This window comes from Aotus nancymaae, unplaced genomic scaffold (genome assembly GCF_030222135.1).
Source record: "Aotus nancymaae isolate 86718 unplaced genomic scaffold, 86718_ANA_hifiasm-v0.15.2.pri h1tg000092l, whole genome shotgun sequence".
Lineage (NCBI taxonomy): Eukaryota > Metazoa > Chordata > Mammalia > Primates > Aotidae > Aotus > Aotus nancymaae.
Window position 1 is genome coordinate 7884280 of NW_026988507.1, and position 23489 is coordinate 7907768.

At 41.7% G+C, this 23489-nt stretch overlaps 4 pseudogenes; 2 read left to right on the forward strand and 2 right to left on the reverse strand.

Moving 5' to 3' along the window:
* The window catches only part of LOC105726229 (NANOG neighbor homeobox-like), a 45268-nt pseudogene extending 37418 nt beyond the window's left edge, over positions 1-7850 (forward strand).
* Positions 2976-3064, reverse strand: LOC135271827 (small nucleolar RNA U3; annotated as a pseudogene).
* Positions 7851-10404: 2554 nt separating the features above from the next.
* LOC105726228 (protein SET-like) lies at positions 10405-20331 on the forward strand (annotated as a pseudogene).
* A 773-nt stretch (positions 20332-21104) lies between these two features.
* On the reverse strand, positions 21105-22255 carry LOC105726227 (adenosylhomocysteinase-like; annotated as a pseudogene).
* Between the last annotated feature and the right edge of the window lie 1234 nt (positions 22256-23489).

Here is a 23489-nt window from a genome sequence, read left to right on the forward strand (position 1 = left end):
ATGTTTTGTGTATTTGAAGTGGAGATTTCTATAAATGTTTATTAAGTTTACTTGTTCTGGGTCTGAGTTCAAGTCCTGGATGTCCTTGTTAATTTTCTGTCTGGTTGATCTATAGAATCGTTAGTTCTTCTTGTTACATTGATCCTTTTGCCATTATGTAATGCCCTTCTTTGCCTCTTTTGCTCTTTGTTGCTTTAAAGTCTACTTTATCAGAGGCGAGAATTGCATCTCCTGCTTTTTGTTTATTTGTTTATTTTTACTCTCTGTTTGGTTGGTAAATCTTCCTCCTTCTCTGTTTTGAGTCTTTGTGTATTGTTGCATGTGAGATGGGTCTGGATGCAGCATACTGATGGGTTTTGGCTTTTTATCCAATTAGAATTTATGTAAGTTTAATACTGCCATTTGATGCTAGCTGGCTGTTTTGCCCATTAGTTGGTGTACATTTTTCATTGTGTTAATGATCTTTGCTTTTTGATATATTTTTGGAAAAGCTGATACTGGTTGTTCCTTTATATGTATAGTGCTTCTTTCAGAAGCTCTTGTAAAGCAGGCCTGGTGGTGGTGAAGTCTCTAAGTGCTTGTTTGTTCACAAAAGATTTAATTTTTCCTTCACTCATAAAGCTTAGTTTGGCTGGATATGAAATTCTGGGTTGAAAGTTCTTTTCTTTAAGGATATTAAATATTGGTCCCCACTCTTTTCTGGCTGGTAGGGTTTCTGCTGAGAGATCTGCTGTAAGTCTGATAGGTTTCCCTTTATGGGTAACCTGACCTTTCTCTCTGGCTGCCCTTAGTATTTTCTCCTTCATTTCAACCCTAATAAATCTGGCAATTATGTGCCTTGGGGTTGGTCTTCTTGAAGAATATCTTTGTGGTGTTCTCTGTATTACCTGGAGTTGAATATTACCCTGCCTTGCTAGATTGGGAAAGTTTTCCTGAATGAAATCCTGAAGAGTATTTTCCATCTTGGATTCATTCTCTTCGTCACATTCAGGTACACCTATCAAACGTAAATTAGCTCTTTTCACATAGTCCCATATTTCCTGGAGACTTTGCTCATTCCTTTTTATCCTTTTTTCTCCAATCTTGTCTTCTCGTTTCATTTCACTGAGCTGGTGATATCCTCGACTTCTGATATCCTTTCTTCTGCTTGATCAATTCGACTGTTTAAACTTGTGCATACTTCACGAAGTTCTCGTGTTGTTTTTTTCAGCTCCATCAATTCACTTATATTCCTCTCTAAATTGTCCATTCTTGTTAGCATTTCGTCAAACCTTTTTTCAAGGTTCTTAGTTTCTTTGCATTGGGTTAGAGCAAATTCTTTTAATTTAGAGAAGTTTCTTATCACCCACATTTTGAAACCTGCTTCTGTTATTGGAACACACTCGTTCTCCATTAAGCCTTGTTCCATTACTGATGAGGAATTGCAATCCCCTGTGGAGGGAGAGGCATTCTGATTTTGAGTATTCTCTGCCTTCTTAGGCTGGTTTCTTCTCTTCATTATATATTTATCCCTCTGTCATCTTTGTAATTACTGACTTTCTAACTAGGTCTCTGAGCGGACGTCCAACTTTTGATTCCCAGCGCTGAAATCTGAGCAATCCACTGCGCCGGCCAAAACAGCAGTGTTAAGATTGATGGTGCTTTTCAGCCTGGGAATCTCCGGACTCTGCACCAACACTGCTGCGCTAAGGCACCAGCAAAACCGCCGCTCCGGCCACAAGAGTCGCCCTGGAGACCCGTAGGGCTCCTCTGCTGGGAATCTCCTGGTCCGTGAGCAACAAATATTTGTCTGAAAGTGTGGCGTCCTCTCGTTCTCTGCGCTTTCACTGGGAGCTACGTCCCCGAGCTGCTAGTGATCAGCCATCTTGGATCGCATTTTTTTTATATGTTTGTTGGCCTCATGTATGTCTTCTTTTGTAAAGTGTCTGTTCATATCCTTCGCCCACTTTTGAATGGACTTGTTTGTTTTTTTCTTGTAAATCTGTTTTAGTTCTTTGTAAATTCTGGATATCAGCCCTTTGTCAGATGGGTACACTGCAAAAATTTTTTCCCATTCTGTTGGTTGCCGATTCACTCTATTGATTGTTTCTTTTGCTGTGCAGAAGCTGTGGAATTTGATTAGGTCCCATTTGTCTATTCTGGCTTTTGTTGTCAATGCTTCTGGTGTTTTGGTCATGAAGTCCTTGCCTACGCCTATGTCCTGAATGGTTTTGCCTAGATTTTCTTCTATGGCTTTTATGGTGTTAGGTCTTATGTTTAAGTCTTTAATCCATCTGGAGTTAATTTTAGTGTAAGGTGTCAGGAAGGGGTCCAGTTTCTGCTTTCTGCACATGGCTAGCCAGTTTTCCCAACACCATTTATTAAACAGGGAATCCTTTCCCCATTGCTTGTTTTTGTCAGGTTTGTCAAAGATTGGATGGTTGTAGATATGTTGTGTTGCCTCTGAGGCCTCTGTTCTGTTCCATTGGTCTGTATCTCTGTTTTGCTACCAGTACCATGCTGTTTTGATTACTGTAGCCTTGTAGTATAGATTGAAGTCCAGTAGTGTGATGCCTCCTGCTTTGTTCTTTTTGCTTAGAATTGACGTGGCTATGCGGGCTGTCTTTTGGTTCCATATGAAGTTTAAGGTGTTTTTTTCCAGTTCTGTGAAGAAGGTCATTGGTAGCTTGATGGGGATAGCATTGAATATGTAAATTACTTTGGGTAGTATGGTCATTTTCACAATATTGATTCTTCCTAACCATGAACATGGAATGTTTCTGCATCTGTTTGTGTCCTCTCTTATTTCATTGAGCGGAGGTTTGTAGTTCTCCTTGAAGAGGTCCTTTACGTTCCTTGTTAGTTGTATTCCTAGGTATTTTATTCTCTTTGTAGCAATTGTGAATGGCAGTTCATTCTTGATTTGCCTCTCTTAAAGTCTGTTATTGATGCATAGGAATGCTTGTGATTTTTGCACGTTGATTTTGTATCCTGAGACTTTGCTGAAGTTGCTTCGGTGCTGTATACATTCAGCGAAACTTCTCTAGTAACAAACTATAGAAATGGTCCCTGAAAGTATAGTCTTAGAAATTTTGAATCAGATAGTTGCATCCAAAAATAATCACAAATGCTAAATAAAATGTCAATTCTCACCAAATTGATCTATCGATTCCCCCAATCTCAATCCCAGTCTCAGCAGGATTTCCTGTAGACATCAACAAGGTAATTCTAGAATTTATTTGTAAAGGCAAAGGAACTAGAATAGTCAAAACAAATTTTAAGAAGGAAGTTAAAGAACTCACACTATCTGATGTCAAGATTTACTATAAATCTACAGTAATCAAGACTGTGGTTTTGGCAAAAGAAGACACATAGATCAATAGAATATAATAGAGATTCTTGCAATAAACCCTCAAAAATATAGTCAATTGATTTTTTACAAGGAAATTCCGTGGAGAAAAGTTAATGTTTCCAACAAATTGTTCTGAAACAATTTGATCCACATGCAAAACATAAGCCCAATCCAGGCCGGGCGCGGTGGCTCAAGCCTGTAATCCCAGCACTTTGGGAGGCCGAGGCGGGTGGATCACGAGGTCAAGAGATCGAGACCATCCTGGTCAACATAGTGAAACCACGTCTCTACTAATACAAAAAATTAGCTGGGCATGGTGGCACGTGCCTGTAATCCCAGCTACTCAGGAGGCTGAAGCAGGAGAATTGCCTGAACCCAGGAGGCGGAGGTTGCGGTGAGCCGAGATCGCGCCATTGCACTCCAGCCTGGGTAACGAGCGAAACTCCGTCTCAAAAAAAAAAAAAAAAAAAAAAAAAAAAAAAAGCCGAATCCATACCTTAAACTTTATATAAAAATTTGCTCAAAATGGGTCATAGACCTAAATGTAGGACTTTAAACTTTAAAGGAAAACACAGAAAATCTTTTTGATATTGAATTAGGCAAGTAGTTCTTAAATATGACATCAAAGTCATAGTCCTTTAAAGGAAAAAATTGGTATATTAGACTTTATAAAAATTGAATTTTTTGCCTCTTTGAGAAACTCCAAAGAGAATAGTAAGACAAGCAACAGTTTGGGGGACAACATTTACAAATTAAATATCTGACTGATCCGAAGGTAGTGAGTTATCTTCATTGAGTGTTCACAGTCAGTTACAGATCGCGCTCTTTGTTCTACTCTTTCGCCCCTTCTCACTACTGCGCTTGACTAGTCTTTTTTTTTGAAAAGGAGTTTCGCTCTTGTTACCCAGGCTGGAGTGCAATGGCGCGATCTCGGCTCACCGCAACCTCCGCCTCCTGGGTTCAGGCAATTCTCCTGCCTCAGCCTCCTGAGTAGCTGGGATTACAGGCACGTGCCACCATGCCCAGCTAATTTTTGTATTTTTAGTAGAGACGGGGTTTCACAATGTTGACCAGGATGGTCTCGATCTCTTGACCTCGTGATCCACCCGCCTCGGTGACTAGTCTTAAAAAAAATTTTTTTTTAAAATTAAATATCTTGGTCAGGCATGGTAGCTCATGACCACAATCCCAGCAGTTTGGGAGGCTGAGTTGGGAAGATGGTTTGAGGCCAGGAGTTCAAGATCAGCCTGCGTCACAAAGTGAGACCCTATCTCTACAATAAATCAAAATTGGCTAGGTGAGGTGGGTAGCTCACGCCTGTAATCCCAGTACTTTGGGAGGCTGAGGTAGGCAGATCACTGGAGGTCAGGAGTTTAAGATCAGCCTGGCCAACATGGTGAAACCCTGTCTCTACAAAAATACAAAAATTAGCCAGGTGTAGTGGTGGGTGCCTGTAATCCCAGCTACTTGGGAGGCTGAGGCAGGAGAATTGCTTGAACCCTGAAGGTGGAGGTTGCAGTGAGCCAAGATCGCATCATTGTACTTCGGCCTGGGCAACAAGAGCCAGACTCCATCTTAAAAAAAAAAAAAATCAAGATTTAGCTAGGCATGGTGGTGCACATCTATAGTACTAGCTACTTGGGAGGCTAAGGTGGGAGAATCGCTTGAGCCCAAGAGGTCAAGACTGCAGTGAGCTGTTATGGCATCATTGTGCTCCAGCCTGGGGCACAGAATGAGACCCTGTCTCCAAAAATATACAAATATATGAAAAAGGATTTGTAAACAGAGCATAAAAGGAGCACTTAAAACTCATAATTAGATTTAGTGAAATGTTAATAAGCCATAAAGTGGAATGCAATTTTGATATATGCCACAACATGGGTGGACTTTGAAAACATGCTTAGTGAAATAAGCTAGACACAGAAGGACAAGTATTGTATGATTCCACTTATATGAAGTACTTAGAATTGGAAAATTAATAGACACAGAAAGTAAAATAAAGGTTACCAGGGACTGGGAGGTGGGGTTGGGGGACACCAGGGGGAAAGAGGGAGGTCATTATTTAATGAGTATAGGTTTTTGTTGGGGATGACTGAGTATAGACATTGGTGATGGTTACACAACATTGTGAGTATATTTAATGCCACTGAATTGTATGCTTGTGAATGGTTAAAAAGTTAAATATTATGTTATATATTACTTCAATTTTTTAAAACCTAAATAGTAAGAAAACAAGCAACCTGCTTTTTTTCTTTTCTTTTCTTTTCTTTTTTTTTTTTTTCCTGAGATGGAGTGTTGCTCTGTTGCCCAGGCTGCAGTGCAGTGGCATGATCTCAGCTCACTGCAACCTCCACCTCCCAGGTTCAAGAGATTCGCCTGCCTCAGCCTCCAGAATAGCTGAGATTACAGGCATGCACCACCACATCAGGCTAATTTTTGTATTAGTAGTGACGGGGTTTCCCCGTGTTAGCCAGGATGGTCTTGATCTCCTGTCCTCTTGATCTGGCTGCCTCGGCCTCCCAAAGTGCTGGGATTACAGGTGTGAGCCACTGTGCTCAGCTGGAACCTGCTTTTTTAAAATGAGCAAAAGTTTTGAATAGATGCAACACTAAAGGAGATATATGAATGGCTAATAAGCCAACGGAAAAATGTTCAACATTATTTGTCATAAAAGAAATACAAACTGAAATCACAATGAGATGCTAGTACATAATAGAATGGCTATAGGAAAATAAAGATTGACAGTATCAAATGTTGATGAGTATTTGGGACAACTGGAATTCTCATATGTAGCTAGGGTGAGTGAAAAATGGTACAGCCAGCTTAAGAAAAAGTTTGGAAGTTTCTTATAAATGTAAATATAAAATACCACGTGACCCAGCGATCCCACTCCAAAATATTTACCCAAGAGAAATGAAACCTTAACAGTCACACAGAATACTGCATGCAGATGTTTATTGCAGCTTTATTCGCAATCACCAAAACCTGGAAACAAGCCAGATGTCTTTATATTGGGAAATGAGTCGATAAATTGGGGTACATACATGGAGAAGAATACTATTCTGCAATAAGAAGGAATAAGCACCTTTCCTGCAGAAACGCACTGGGAGGCAGACACCGCCAGGCTACATCTCCTGGCAGCTGCAGGTGGAGGCAGGAGACATGGTCTTGCTCTGTTACCCAGACTGGAGTACAGTGGTGCAATCATAGCTCACTGCAGCTGTGAACTCCTGGGCTCACTTTGGTCTCCCAAGTAGCTGAGGCTACAGGCCTCTGCCACCATGTCTTGCTGGTTTTGGCATCAAGAGAGGCATGGAGTTAAAAATGAGACTCAGGCCGGGCGCGGTGGCTCACACCTGTAATCCCAGCACTTTGGGAGGCCGAGGCGGGCGGATCATGAGGTCAATAGATCGAGACCATCCTGGCCAACACAGTGAAACCCCGTTTCTATTAAAAAAAAAAAAAAGTTAAAAAAAATTAAAAAATAAAAATAAAAAATGAGACTCTCCCGACCGGGCACAGTGGCTCACACCTGTAATCCCAGCACTTTGGGAGGCCAAGAAATGGAAGATTCAGTGCTTCCCCAGCAGGTGAGTTTCAGGATCTGAAGAAGTGCCTTTTGGCGCACGCTGCCTGGCCTCCAGCACCTGCTTCATCCTGCGCGCTGTCTCCTGTCGCCCCTCGGAGCAGCAGCCACGGCGACCACCGCCACCCGGAAAGAAGTCAGAGATGCCGCGAGGTCCCTGCCACCGTCATGCCCAAGAATAAAGTATTCTACTCACTCACTCATTCAACAAATATTGAGCGTGTACTATGTGTTCTTACTGGGCGTGGAGAACCAAACAAAACTAAAAGCTCCGAGTTCAACAAGCTCATCTTTCTAGAGAGGCAAACAGGAGAAAAAACAAGTAACAGATGATATGGAAGACAGTATCTTTTTATACAGAAACCACCAGCTATGGCTTGGGATCAAAATCCTGAACAATCAAATGGAAATTACAGTGAATATGAACAAAACGGAAAGCATAAATGGAGAGAAGGAGGAGGTGAAGCCGGTGGAAAGAGAGAGCAAGAAAAAGAAGAGGAAATCGAAAAGGAGCTGGACAATGAACAGGAAAAAAAAGGAAAATGGAAAAAGAGAAACAGAAACAGTATCCCAAGACAAGATTAGTCAGCAATCCCTCATGGACACTCTCTGGGCAAAGTTTAAGTTAAACAGGTGCCCCACAATACAAGAGCGTCTATCACTCTCATTTGAATTTGGCATGACACATAAGCAGATAAGTCAATGGTTCTATAAAAAGAGGAAGAAATATAATAAAGAAATGTCCAGGAGAAAGCATAAGAAAAAACATATGAGATGGGGCCTCTGTGTTGCCGAGGCTGGTCTTGAACTCCTACCCTCAAGCAATCTTCCCACCTTGGCCTCCAGAAATGCTGTGATTACAAGCAGAAGCCATTGCACCTGGCTAATGTGTTTTATATGACACCATTCTTACCAATAAATAGAATTCTGTAAGGATATACAAGAAAATATTAACAATTGTTAATTCTGTGGAGAACTAAATGTGGGGAGTGCAAAGGAGTTTTTATACATTTTATTTTTACCCTACTGTAAGTTTAAAGTTTTATAATGGATGTTAATTGATTTTATTTAAGAAAAAAAATCAATAAAGAAATTACCAACCTCAAAAAAAAAAAAAAAAAGAAGGAATAAGCTATTGATACAAACAATAGCATTAAGAAATCTCAAATGCATTATTTTAGGTGAAAGAAGCCAGGCAGGAAAGGCTTGTGTATGATTTCATTTGTATGGCATTCTGGAAAAGGCAACTGTAAGGATGAAGACCAGATCAGTAGTTACCACTGGTTAGGCCTTGGGAAAAGGGTTGACTGCAAAGGAGCAGCATGAGGGATTATTTTTGGATGATGGAGTCATTTTATATCTTGACAGTGCTAGTGGTTAAGTGACTGTATGCATTAGTCAAAATTCATAGATGAGTGAGTTTTACTGGATGAATTGAAAAATAAATTTTTGAAAATGATCACATATATGTGATAATGAAAACCTTGGTTAATAATAATCTGGAGACCCCCTGTAATGATTAGTGAAAGAGTGAATATATGATCAAAAAACACATCAAAACAGATTCTCCAGAATATGTGAAAAGATGTGCTAATACAAATATGGTTTCAGGCATGATAATATGGTTTTGTACTAAAAAATTGTCTTCCAAGTAAATATATATTGGTAAATAGATCACTATATTACTACAAAGATAAGCCCAAGCCATATTTCAAAGAATACTGTAGAATTAGCCATTACATGATAAACTAAGAGCCATAGCAATAGATCAACAAATTTTGCCAACCAATTAATCATTCTGCAATCTGATAAAAGTAAAAAGGCAGTGGAAAAAATGCCTTGCTATTAAAAACATCATAGAAATTTGTTGGGGTAGAGGGGAAGTATGTGCCTCTGGCAAAGAAGCTAAAAGCAAATGTGGAAACTCAAAACCATCAAAGTAAAGCTGCTTCTCTTCCTGGCAACTGGCATGACTTCATATACATGAAATCTTATTTGGACTTCTTATCAACTAGAAATGCTTTGATGTCAGTTTAGAAGCAAGAATTTCTCTATACTTCCTAAATAACTAGAGATTTCCATCTCCAAAAATTATTATTATAAAGCTTTTCTATTTAAGACCAGACTGATTTTATACATGATCACATCTTACATTTGTTAAAATGTATCAACTCTACAAAGCACACACACACACACATGTACACACAATACATATGTGTAATATATGCCTCATTTAAACTTAAAATTTATGCTTGGATTGGAAAAGATTTTACAAACATTCAGACCTGTAACATTCTGCTATTTCTAAGTAGTCCAGAAGTTTCATAGTAATTTAGCCATAGAAATACATGTCACTATAAAGGTTACAATTAATTTGGGTCCTTTTGCTTCATAATAACAAGAGAGTATAAGGTTTGTTGAGATCTACAGTTTAGGCTGCTGTCACCAACAGTGGCATTTGAGTTTTGGCCTTGATTCAAATAGAAACTAAGATTTCATCTCTCCTAGGCCACACCATACCCAGACACTATGTATCATGTGGATAGAATGCTAGAATGTTAGAATTTTATACCAAGAACAATCATGAGAGATTTTTGAGTACAATCCTTTCATTTTGCAAATAAGAAAATTGAGGTCCAGAGGACCTAAGTGATAAATACTTTGAGAGATATTTAGACACAAAAAAATACTTAGATAAAAAACATTTCCAGAGTAGGAGAACTGGAGCCAACTCAAATATGTTACAGCCTTCAGCTGATTTTATACCTCCCTACTTGTTGTTTTAATTTACATAAATAGGCTGCGTGCCTATTTATGTAAATTAAAATGTAACCCCAGCATTTTGGGAGGTCAAGGCAGGTGGATTGCTTGAGCACCAGAGTTGAAGACCAGCCTGGGCAACATGGTAAAACCCTATCTTTACAAAAAATACAAAAAGTAGCCGAATGTGGTGGCAGGAACTTGTAGTCCCAGCTACTCAGGAGGCTGAGGCAGGAGGATCGCCTAATCCTGGAGGTCAGCATGCAGTGAGCCATGTTCGTGCCACTGCATTTCAGCCTGGGCAACAGAGTGAGACTCTGTCCCTAAAATAAAATATAAATAAACATAATTGTTCCTTTGCTTGAATTTTTTTTCCTTTTTTGAGATAGAGTCTCACTCTGTTGCCCAGGCTGGAGTACAGTGGCATGATCTCAGCTCACTGCAACTTCCACCTTCCAGGTTCAAGTGATTCTTATGCCTTAGCTTCTCAAGTAGCTGGGTGCCCACCACCACGCCTAGCTAATTTTTATACTTTTAGTAGAAACAGGGTTTTGCCATGTTGGCCAGGCTGGTTTCGAACTCCTGACCTCAGGTGATCCACCTGCTTCAGCCTTGCAAAGTGCTGGGATTATAGGTATGAGCCGCTGCACCTGGCCTGAATTGTTCTTTTCCTTAGGGACAGGACACCCCAGGCAGAACAAATTCTGGCAGTTGACCTGGCTGTGCCATGGGAGTATTCAGTGAGTCCAGGGAGAATGGGCTACCTGACAATTCCACTAAGCTGTTTGGGCTTTCAGGACTCAGAGGAAAGAAAAAGAACAATTCTTCTTTTCAGGCCCCCGTGGCACTCAGGTAAGCCAGGTAAAAGCAAACATCTGCATGATTTGCATGGAACCTACTGGACCAGCCACAGTACTTTGTGTTATCACCTACAATAATTCAATAATTCTTTTTTTTTGAGATGGAGTCTCGCTCTGTCGCCCAGGCTGGAGTGCAGTGGCGTGACCTCGGCTCACTGCAACCTCCACCTCCCGGCAAGTACTATTATCACTCCCATTTGATAGATGAAGAAACTGAGGGACAGGAGAGTTAAGTAACTTGTCCAATATTCAGGTAGAAAGTGGTAGCATTGGGATTAGAAGCTGTCAGTTTGGGCTAGGCGCGGTGGCTCACGCCCATAATCCCAACACTTTGGGAGGCCAAGGCGGGCTGATCACAAGGTCAGGAGATCGAGACCATCCTGGCTAACACAGTGAAACCCCATCTCTACTACAAATACAAAAAAATTAAAAAATTAGCCGGGCATGGTGGCACACACCTGTAGTCCCAGCTACCCAGGAGGCTGAGGCAGGAGAATCGCCTGAACTCAGGAGGCAGAGGTTGCAGTGAGCCAAGACTGTGCCATTGTACTCCAGCCTGGACGACAGAGTGAGACTCCATCTCAAAAAAGCAAACTGTCAGTTTGGCTCTAGAGTCTACCCATTGTGTTGAGCTGCCTCAGAAAAACAGCTGGCACTTAGATATTACGTGTAAGTGCTAGGTGCTTTTTATTTTTATTTTTTGAGACAAAGTCTCGCTCTGTCACCCAGGCTGAGTGCAGTGATGTGATCTCAGCTCACTGCAACCTCCACCTTCCAGGTTCAAGAGATTTTCCTGCCTCAGCCTCCCAAGTAGCTGGTACTACAGGTGCACATCCCCACGCCCAGCTAATAAGGCACTTTTTCTAAAGGCTGTACATATATTAAATGGTTTAACTCTCATAATAATTCTGTAAGTATATATTATTATTAGTCCCATTTTATAGATGTGAAAGCTGAGGCATGGGTTAAGTAATTTGCCCAAAGTTACACAGCCAATAAGTTTCAGAGTCAGAATTTGAATAATTCTGGCAATCTGGTGAGAAAGACCCCTGGCTTGGCCAAACTTTAATCAGGCTTCTTAACCTTCTGCTAGGCCCATTTGTCCACCTTTTTTTCTTTTTTAGACGGAGTCTTGCTCTGTCACCAGGCTGGAGTGCAGTGGCGCAATCTTGGCTCACTGCAACCTCCACCTCCTGGGTTCAAGCGATTCTTCCGCCTCAGCCTCCTGAGTAGCTGGGACCACAGGTGAGTGCCACCATGCTTGGCTAATTTTTTTGTATTTTTAGTAGAGACCGGGTTTCACCGTGTTGGCCAGGATGGTCTCGATCTCTCAACCTCGTGATCCGCCCACCTCGGCCTCCCAAAGTGCTGGGATTACAGGCGTGAGCCACCTTGCCTGGCCCCTCTTTGCAATTTTCTATCCACTGACCCCCCCAGCCTGCTTCTTGGCTATAAATTCCCACTGGTCCATGCTGTTATTGGAGTTGAGCCCAATCTCTTTTTCCCACTGCAAGACCTCATGGTGGTGGTTCCTCTGCCTATCACAGTGGTCTTGAATAAAATCTTCCTTATTGTGCTTTAACAGGTATCGTTGAATAATTTTTTGTTTCTTTCTTTCTTTCTCTTTTATTTTTATTTATTTATTTTTTTTAAAGACGGGGTTTCACCATGTTGGTCAGGTTGGTCTTGAATTCCCGACCTCAGGTGATCCGCCCGCCTTGGCCTCCAAAGTGCTTGGATTACAGGCGTGAGCCACCATTCCCGGCCTCTTTTTTATATTTTTAGAGATGGGGTCTCACTATGTTGCTCAGGCTGGAATGCCCTGGTTATTCACAGGCGCAATCCCACTACTGATCAGCACGGGAGTTTTGACCTGCTGCATTTCCAACCTGGGCCGGTTCACCCCTCCTTAGGCAACCTGGTGGTCCTCCGCTCCCAGGAGGTCACCATATCGATTCCGAACTTAGTGCGGACACCCAATCAGCAGAGCACACTACAGCCCAGAATTCGTGGGCTCAAGCGATCCTCCCACCTCAGCCTCCCGAGTAGCTGTGACTACAGGCATGCACCATGTCCAGCTAATTTTTTCTTTTCACACTGGCTATAGATAATATCCCAACCACTGTCTTTTGCTTCTTAACAAATTTATTCATATTAAAAATTTTAAATATATTTAATCCTGGCCAGGCACAGTGGCTCACACCTGTAATCCCAGCACTCTGGGAGGCTGAGGCCGATGGATAATTTCAGGTCAGGAGTTTAAGACCAGCCTGACCAACATGATGAAATCCCATCTCTACTAAACAGAAATTAGCCAGGCGTGGTGGTGCATGCCTGTAATATTGGCTACTCAGAAAGGCTGAGGCAGGAGAATTGCTTGAACCCTGAACCCGGCAGGCAGAGGTTGCAGTGAAGCAAAATGACGCCACTGCTCTCCAGGCTGGGTGACAGGGAGAGACTCCGTCTCAAAAAATAAAAATATTATATATAAATATATATTGAATCTGATTAATATTAAGTAAGACCAGGTGTGGTGGCTCATACCTGTAATCTCAACCATTTGGGAAGCTGAAGCAGGAGGATCGCTTGAGCCCAGGAATTCAAGGCTCCATCTCTACAAAAAATAAAAAACCCCAATTTTTAAAAGAAATGTTAAGTAACATATAACATGCAGAATATTTTAATTATATTACCTATGTGATAAGATGTATTTGCTTCTAGAATATAATGTACTAATGAAATGTATTATCTGAATGGCAATGTGTTTATTACAAGAAATCTTTCGGGAATCACTGAAGTTTTCTTTACATTACTGCAAAAACCAATGTTAGTTCAATCATTTTCTTTTGAAAATGTGTATGACAACAGACTGAACTTTCTCCTTAAATATCACTCTCCAAGATTATGTCTCAAGAAAACATTATTTTCACTATTGAGAAATTTGATATTGCAGCTGTGTTTGTGCTATTGGTAGAGAAATTTTAGGTGCTTAAAAATTTTTCAGACATGTTACAGTAGACTTTTCTGGATCAAACATATTTATATAAGAATGTTTAAAATATATTTTACTTTATTAGAGGTTATTCTAAGTGTAGCTACAATATTTATATTTTGAACTGGAAGCTTATAAACTGCTTAATACATGATCAGAGATGAAATCTTTACCACTGTGGAGTTTATTAAAAAGCTGTTTTTTATAATAAATACAATACCATTAACTTACTTGGCTGTGGGATATGCACATAGAGTTGCCTTCCCTTTTTAATATCTAAAGATGCAGATTTGCAAGGGCACTCAGAGTTAGTGATGCAGTATGACTTGAGATAAATAAGAATTTTGCTTTTGGGGACTCTTTCTGATTTTTAGAAATATCAAACTCTGACCTTTTCAACAACTAATTCAACCACACTATATTAAATGTTTGCATGTACTGAATACGTTTTTCCATTGGCATCTTTTCCATTGGAATCCTATAAGCTCTGGCTTGGTGTGTTGGCTCACATCTGTAATTCCAGCACTTTGGGAGGCTGAGGCGGGTGAATCATGAGGTCAAGAGATTGAGACCATCTTGGCCAACATGGTGAAACCCTGTCTCTACTAAAAATACAAAAATTAGCCAGGTGTGGTGGCATGTACCTGTAGTCCCAGCTACTCAGGAGGCTGAGGCAGGAGAATTGCTTGAACTGCAGAGGCAGATGTTGCAGTGAGCTGAGATCACGCCACCGCATTCCAGCCTGACAACAGAGCAACACTCCATCTAAAACAAAAACAAAACAAAATTTACAAAGTATGGTTGTATCTATATCAAATATTCAGTATCCACTACAAGCCCAGCTCCTCCCTAAGTTAAAAAGAAAGAAAACAAAACAAAACACAAAAGAAGGAATCCTATAAGCTCTACAAGGATAAATAATCTTATCTCAGGGGCATGTGTTAGAATTTTTAAGTGGCACTAATAAAAACTAATAGAAATAAAATGTAATTGATTAAAAAATTGCAGACAGACAAAAGTGGAGGCAAGAAAGAATAGGAAGACTAAGTAGAAGAAATTAAGTGTATCAAATAGAAAATTAGCAGAAATGAGGAAAACGCGGAGAAAGTCAATGGAAAAGGCAATATCCGTAGAAAATAAAAGGAGGAAAATATAAGAGAAAACACAATAGGAGAAGGAAAGTGAAGGAAAACTTGACATAAAATAACAGGGTCAATAGAAACCTGAGTAGAATTTTGAGGAAGATCAGAAGATAAAAATAACATGTTTTATTTTGTTATGCCAGTCAAAAACAAAAAGTTAAACAAACAAAAAAAGCATTTTTGTTTTTATTTTATTTTATTTTTTGAGATGGAGTCTCACTCTGTTGCCCAGGCTGGAGTGCAGTCGTGTAGTCTCAGCTTACTGCAACCTCTGCCTCCCATCTTCAAGAGATGCTCCTGCCTCAGCCTCCTGAATAGCTGGGACTTACAGCACACCAACACATCCAGCTAATTTTTGTATTTTTTAGTAGAGATGGGGTTTCACCATGTTGGCCAGGTTGGTCTTTTTTTTTTTTTTTTTTTTTTTAACCTTCCTCCACTCCAGCCTCACCAGGCTGAGAACTCCTGACCACAGGTGATCCACCTGCTTCGGCCTCCCAAAGTGCTGGGATTACAGGTGTGTGCCACTGCCCAACCAAAACAACATATTTTAAACAAAAGCTTTCTAACAAGAAAATAAAAATTACCCCCCGAGAATGGTGATATTGAATACTGAAATAATTCTACATATAAAATACTTACTCTATTATGTAGTAAGCAGATACCCTTTGCACCAAAGGAAAATCATCATATAGACCTCTAGGATTTTGGAGCAAATACATGCCCTTTTCTGCAAATAATTATTTGAGTTTTTCACAAACAGCTACCGTCTGGCTATTTAGCCCTAGAGACTGAATGCCTGACTATGGGACATCAAGTGGCAATGTTAACTGAGCTTTCCTTTATGAAGTGGGTGCTTCCTGGGCCACCACGCCATAAGGTTGGATACACATGGCAGCAATCTGTCATCAAGTGGAAATGACATATATCAGACTTACACAGAAATGGAAAATAGGCAATTCCATGAAGAGTCCTTCAGCAGCGACTCTTCTCTCAACTCACATATATTACTTTATAAGGAGTTTCCTACAACGATAGATTCAGGAGGAAAAATCCCAGGCCTGGTGTACAAATGGTTCTACATGATATGCTTTTACCAACCGAGGTGGATGGTTACATCATTACAGTCCCAGTGAGAGGTGGCCTTGATGGACAGTAGTAAAGGGAAATTATCCTAATAAGCATAATTTAGAGCAACATGTTTGGTTGTCCACCTTGTCTGGACTGAAACGTGGTCAGAAGTATGGATCAACACTGATTCATGGGCAGTTGCTAACATTTGGGCTGGATGATCAAGGAATCAGAGAGGACAAGATTGGAAGACTGATACAAGAAGATCTAAGGAAGAGGTATGTGGATGGACCTTACAGGATGGTTGAAACACTCCATGTGAATACATTTATGTCCCACATAGATACTCACCAAAGGGAACTATCCGATAAGGAAACTTTTAATGATCAGATGAACAAAGTGACTCATTCTCTTGACATCTGTCAGCCACTTTCCCTAGCCACCCTAGTGATTTTTCAATGGACCCATGTGCAAACCGGTCATATTGTCCAGAATAGGGGCTCTGTATGGATTCAGCAATATGATCTTCTCACAAAGGCTGACCTTGTAGCCCAGCTACATTGCTACTGCTAACAATAATAACTAGCCAACAGCACAAACCAACACTGAGTCTCTTATTTGGCACCTTTCCTTGGAGAGACAAGTCAGCCAGCCACCTGGTGGTCGGTTGATTATATTGGATTGTTTCCCTCATGGAAGCGAACAGAGATCTTTTCACTGGAATAGACACATATTCTGGATAGGGACTTGCCTTCTCTGCCTATAATGCTGGCACCACTATTCATGGACTCATAAAATACCTTATTGATTTTCATTATATTCTGCACAACAGTACTTGTGATTATTTCACAGCAAGAGAAACACAACAATGAGATTATGCCCAAAAAATTCACTGGTCATACCATGTATTCCTTCACCCAGAAATATCTGGCCTAGTAGAAGAGTATAATGGCCTACTGAAGACTCAGTTGGTTTAAAGACAATGTCCTGAAAGAATGCCATGCTATCTTCCAAGATGCAGTGTGTGTTTTGAATCAGAGACCAACATGTGGTGCTGTCTTTCCCACAGCCAAAATAAATACAGTAATCAAGAGATGGAAATGGGGCCAGGCACTATGGCTCATGCCTGCAATCCCAACACTTTGGGAGGCCGAGGTAGGAGGATCACTTGAGGTTAGGAGTTTGAGACCAGGCTGGCCAATATGGAGAAACCCCGTCTCTACTAAAAATACAAAAGCCAGCCAGGCGTGGTGGTGCATGCTTGTAATCTCAGTTACTCAGGAGGCTGAGGCGGGAGAATGGCTTGAACTGGGGAGTTGGAAGTTGCAGTGACCCGTGATCGTGCCAGTGCACTCCAGTCTGGGCGACAGAGAAAGATTCCAAAAAACAAAACAAAACAAAACAGATGGAAATGGGAGTGGTTCTTCTCACTATTATGGCTACTTGCAGAAATTTTGCTTTCCATCCCCATAGCATTGCACTCTACTAATCTGGAGGTCTTGATTCCCAGAATAGAAATGATTTAATGAACGGCTACAACAATGGTTCTATTGAATTGGAAGATGAAACTGCCATTTGGATGTTTAGTACTCTGCATGACACCAAACTAAAGATAAATAAGGATGAAAACAACTATGTCAAAGAAATGCAAATCAAGCCTCATCAGGAAAGAACTAAGCCTTGCTAAAGGCTTGACTGAAGTAAGGGAAAACAAGGAATGATTAATGGGACACAGTTAAAGCTAACAACTGTGGTCCCATGACTAGTTAGAGAAAGGAGGATGTAGCAGCTACATATGTTTTCTTCATTGCTTGTGTGTGCATGTATGTGTGTGTATTTGTAAGTATGTACTATTATATTCTTCCTCTTTTTCCTTTTATTACTTAATAGAAGTTTTGTTGCAGGTTAAAATACAACATTTAGTCTTTGGGTAACAGAAAATCAGCTAAGACTGTGACTGAATTTTTTTTCACCTGTGGTCCCAACCAATTGAGAGTCTGGGGTGGGAGGACTGATGGAGTCTGGGAAGTTAAGGCTGCAATGAGTCATAATTGTACCACTTCACTCCAGCCTGGGCTACAGAGTGAGACTCCGTCTCAAAAAAAAAAAAAGAAAAAGAAAAAGAAAAAAGAGGGTTTTGCCTGCTTCCGGACAAGTGAGAAGACTTGTGCTCTGGTTCTCGAACTTCCCCAGCAGCATAGCCCCCAAATGCCAGTCTCCCCTCCTGCCTTAAAAGAAGAAACCAAGACTACCTCCTGGTCTGGGACTGGAGGAGACATGGGCCTCTGCAGGTTTGCCAAAGAAGGGAGAAAAAGAACAGCAAGAAGCAATTGAACACATTGATGTAGTACAAAATGAAATACAGACTTAATGAACAAGCCAGTGAGGAGATTTTGAAAGTAGAACAGAAATATAACAAACTCCGCCAACCATTTTTTCAGAAGAGGTCAGAATTGATCGCCAAAATCCCAAATTATTGGGTAACATTTGTCAACCATCCACAAGTGTCTGCACTGCTTGAGGAGGAGGACGAAGAGGCACTGCATTATTTGACCAGAGTTGAAGTGACAGAATTTGAATATATTAAATCAGGTTACAGAATAGATTTTTATTTTTGAAGAAAATCCTTACTTTGAAAATAGAGTTCTCTCCAAAGAACTTCATCTGAATGAGAGTGGTGATCCATCTTCAAAGTCCACTGAAATCAAATGGAAATCTGGAAAGGATCTGATAAAATGTTCAAGTCAAAAGCAGAATAAAGCCAACAGGAAGAGGCAGCATGAGGAACCAGACAGCTTCTTTACCTGGTTTACTGACCGTTCTGATGCAGGTGCTGATGAGTTAGCAGAGGTCATCAAAGATGATATTTGGCCAAACCCACTACAATACTACTTGGTTCCCAATATGGATGATGAAGAAGAAGAAGAAGAAGATGATGATGATGATAAAAAGGAGGAAGGATTAGAAGATATTGATGAAGGAGGGGATGAGGATGAAGTTCACCTTCTTCTTCGTGTGTCTCTATGTGAATATGGACAGTTAGCATTTACCAACATGTTTCTGTCTACTTTCTCTTGCTTAAAAAAAGAAAAAAAAAACTTAAAGAAATGGGATTATAGAAGATCAGCAAAGGGTGGGTTTGAGATGCTTGGGTGGGTTAAGTGGGCGTTTTGACAACATGGCTTCTCCTTTGGCATGTTTAACTGTGACATTTGACAGACATCCTTGCAGTTTAAGATGACACTTTTAAAATAAATTCTCTCCTAATGATGACTTGAGCCCTGCCACTCAATGGGAGAATCAGCAGAACCTGTAGGATCTTATTTGGAATTGACATTCTCTATTGCAATTTTGTCCCTGTTTACTTTTTAAGTTTTCTTTTTGTTTCACTGGACAGGAAAGATTATGCTCAGTTTTAAATGTTAAAAGTGTACAAGTTGCTTTGTTACAATAAAACTAAATGTGTACACGCACACACACACACACAAAAGTGGGCACGGTGCCTCACTCCTGTAACCCTGGCACTTTGGGATGCCAAGGCAGGTGGATCACCTGAAGTCAGGAATTCAAGTCCAGCTTGATTAACCAGGTGAAACCCTGTCTCTACTAAAAATACAAAAAATTAGCCGGGCGTGATGGCAGGCTCCTGTAATCCCAGCTACTTGGAAGGTTGAGGCAGGAGAATCACTTGAACCCAAGAGGCAGAGGTTGCAGTGAGCCAAGATCGTGCCATTGCACTCCAGCCTAGGTGACAAGAGCAAGACTCTATTTAAAAAAAAAAAAAGAAAAAGAAAAGAAAGAAAAGAGAAATTGAGAGACTGGCAAGTCACCATTAATATTTAGGTCTCCTTATAATCTGTTTTCTATGTCTTTTATATATTTATCCATTTTAGATTCTTCATTTTTCTTTTTCTTTTTTTTTTCTTTTTTTGAGATGGAGTTTCACTCTTGTTACCCAGGCTGGAGTGCAATGGCGCGATCTCGGCTCACCGCAACCTCCGTCTCCTGGGTTCAAGCAATTCTCCTGCCTCAGCCTCCCGAGTAGCTGGGACTACAGGCGTGCGCCACCATGCCCAGCTAATTTTTGTATTTTTAGCAGAGACGGGGTTTCACAATGTTGACCAGGATGGTCTCAATCTCTTGACCTCGTGATCCACCCGTCTCGGCCTCCCAAAGTGCTGGGATTATAGGCATCAGCCACCACACCCGGCCAGATTCTGCATTTTTCACTTAACATTACAACATAAAGACTGCCTCTTGTTACAAATTAATCATCAACATTGTTTTTAATGACTTCTTAAAATCCAGTTCTTTGTTAGATAATACTTTATTTAACTATTTCTCTTTTGATGACCATGCAGGTTGTTTTCAATGTTAATTAAAATAACTTCATGGCTATTTCTGTGGAAATGTTTTTTATGCATTTTAGATTGTATACCTTGGGATATATTCCCCAAAGTAGAATCTCTGGGTCTAAGAATGTGGATGTTTTAAATCTTAATCTTTGTAATCTTAATTCTTTCTTAAATTCTTACAGATCGATAATTCTTTGTCCACAATCCCATAATCCAAAAAGCACTGAAAATTGAAAGCTTTTTTATTTTTTAAGTACCAAGATTTTTATTTACCTACATTCCAGCTTTCTTTTAACATTATAAACATTATAGGCCAAGTTACTCTCTTTTTGACCCAGAGTTGTGATAAGAACCATCTGGTTACAAAGCGGTGGCAGATCTATGTCTGCCTTTATGTTTTTCTGGCCCCTCTCAACCTCTGGCTGTCACTTCTCTGTTATTTCTCAGTTTCCCCTTAACAGTCTATTCTAACTCCTATAAAATAGGGACTAAAAGTACTAACCTCATTATTATGAGGTTTAAGAGAAGGCCCAGCACTAAGCCAGGCTCTCAGGAAAATTCAAACAACAGTTTCTCTTTGCTCTTTGGTATAGCTCCTTCTCATCTGTCATGAGCTGAGGAGCCACTGGACCTGTAAACCAACCACACAGGTCTAAGTCCACAGACCAGATGAAGGCCTGGATGGCAAAATACATGGGCTCTGTGACTCCACTATTGACTTTGATGCTAAGGAAGGACTGACTTAGCAGTTCCAAGACCACTGAGCTCATGGTTCCCTGTGGCTGGTACCTCCATCATGCCCAGAGCCTGAGGAGGGGCCTCTCAGTTCCCGCTGCCCTGCCACACTTGGAACCGTATGAGGGCTGCTCAGAGGCCAAAAACTGAGTGACCGGCCCCAGAGAGTTGATGGGGGATACTGACAAACCATTTGCAAAGCTGATGCCCTTTGCTCTTAGGGAGAGCCTAGGCAAGGATAGCAGCTGGAAGGCGAAGCGCATACCTGACTCTCAGTAGCAGTAGTGATCTGGCTTGAAGGGGCCATCATGGGGCATGCCCAGGTACTGGGCTTGCTTCTCAGTCAGCTTGGTCAACTTCACGCTCAGCTTGCCCAGGTGGGCTTCTGTCACTGCCTCATCCAGCTTCTTGGGCAGGAAGTGAACCCCAATGGGGTACTTGTCTGGGTGGGTCCACAGCTCTGTCTGTGCCATCACCTGGTTGGTGAAGGAGCTTCTCATCACGAAGCTGGAGTGGCCCATGGCACAACCCAGGTTGACCAGCCGACCCTTAGCCAGCAGGATGATATGGCACCCATTCTTTAGCTGGTACTGGCCCACCTGCGGATTGATGTTCACCTTCTCCACAGTGCTCTTGTCGAGCCACTTGATATCGATCTCCACGTCAAAGTGTCCAGTGTTACATGCGATGGCATCATCCTTCATTTGCTCAAAGTGCTGACCACGGATGACGTCAACACAGCCTGTGGCGGTGACAAAGATGCTGCCCTCCTGACAGGCCTCATCCATGGCGGTCACCTCATAGCCCTCCATGGTGGCCTGCAGTGCACTGATGGGGTCAATGTCGGTGATGATGACGGACTCCGAAACCCGCAGGGCCTGGGCACAGCCCTTGCCCATATCACCATAACCTGCTACCACCACTATCTTGCTGGCAATCATCACATCTGTGGCCCGCTTGACGCCATGTATGAGGGACTCCCGGCAGCCACAGAGGTTGTCAAGCTTGCTCTCCCGGTTGTGGTCTCCTCGAAGATGTCTCGGATGCCTGGCAGGACCTGAGGGTACTTGGTGTGGATGAGGTTGGTGAGGTCGACCCCGTCATCCAGAATCATGTTGAGGGACCCGTCCTTGAAGTACAGCGTCTGCTCAAGGCACCACAGGTACTCCTGGCCGGTTTCGCCCTTCCAGGCATACACTGGAATGCCAGCCTTGGCAACTGCAGTCGCGGCCTGGTCCTGGGTGGAGATCTCGTTGCAGCTGGACCACTGCACCTCAGCACCCAGGGCGACGAGGGTCTGAATGAGGACGGCCATCTCCATGTTCTAGTGCAGGCAGCCAGCGAAGCGGGCGCCCTCCAGTGGTTCAGAGGCCGAGTACCGCTCACGCATGCGCATTAGGCCCTGCATCTAGTTCTCCTAGACCTTGCATCCCCAGGCAGCCAGGTCTACGTCAGCGACTTTGCAGGGCAGTTTGTCAGATATGCTGGTGGCGCTGGTGATGGGAACGGGCGAAGAGGGCTGGGCCTCAGTCTGGGGACAGGCACTGGGCAGGTGGCGCGGGACAGGCGAAAGCTTTTTTTATATTTTACTTGACCTTTTATCATTTAGCAGCAAAACCTGAGTAGAAGGAATGTGAGATGATTTATAGACATTAATTTTCCCACTTAGTATGAATATTTATGTTTTTCAGAAATATTAGTGTGTTTGATTAAGAGGCACTATCTCAGAACCCACTCGGAGTGTTAGGCAATTATGTAGTTTTTGCGTCAACTGCCTTTTGAAAATTCCCAAATACCTTACTTACAACACATATCCAGCTTTAAGGGTTCCAGATAAGGATTGTGAACCAGGAGTGTTATAACAAGGCACTGGATATGTTAATTTACTTATATATATATTTGCTGAACTTGACACTAATATTATGGGCTGAACTGTGTCTTTCCCTCCCTTCAAATGCATATGTTAAAGTCCTACCTCCCGGTATCTTTTTAATTTTAATTTTATTTTTTTAATTTTACCTGTCTCTTTCTAGGAACTTCCCAGTATCTTAGAATGTGACTGTATTTGGAGTCTTTAAAGAATCTTTAAAGATGTCATTAAATTAGGCCGGGCGCAGTGGCTCACGCCTGTAATCCCAGCACTTTGGGAGGCCGAGGCGGGTGGATCACGAGGTCAAGAGATCGAGACCATCCTGGTCAACACGGTGAAACCCCGTCTCTACTAAAAACACAAAAAATTAGCTGGGCATGGTGGCGCGTGCCTGTAATCCCAGCTACTCAGGAGGCTCAGGCAGGAGAATTGCCTGAACCCAGGAGGCAGAGGTTGCGGTGAGCCGAGATCGCACCATTGCACTCCAGCCTGGGTAACAAGAGCGAAACTCTGTCTCAAAAAAAAAAAAAAAATGTGATTAAATTGAAATGTGGCCATTAGGATAACCCTAATCCAATAACTAGTATCCTTATAAGAAGGAGAGGTTAGGACACAGATACACACATAGAGACGACCACGCGAGACAGAGAGCAAGACAGAGCAGGTCATCTACAAGTCAAGGAGTGGGGCCTTAGAAGAAATCACCCCGCTGACATCTTGACCTCAGACTTCTAGACTTCAGAACTGTAAGCAAATAAATTTTTGTTCCTTCTACACCTAGTCTGTA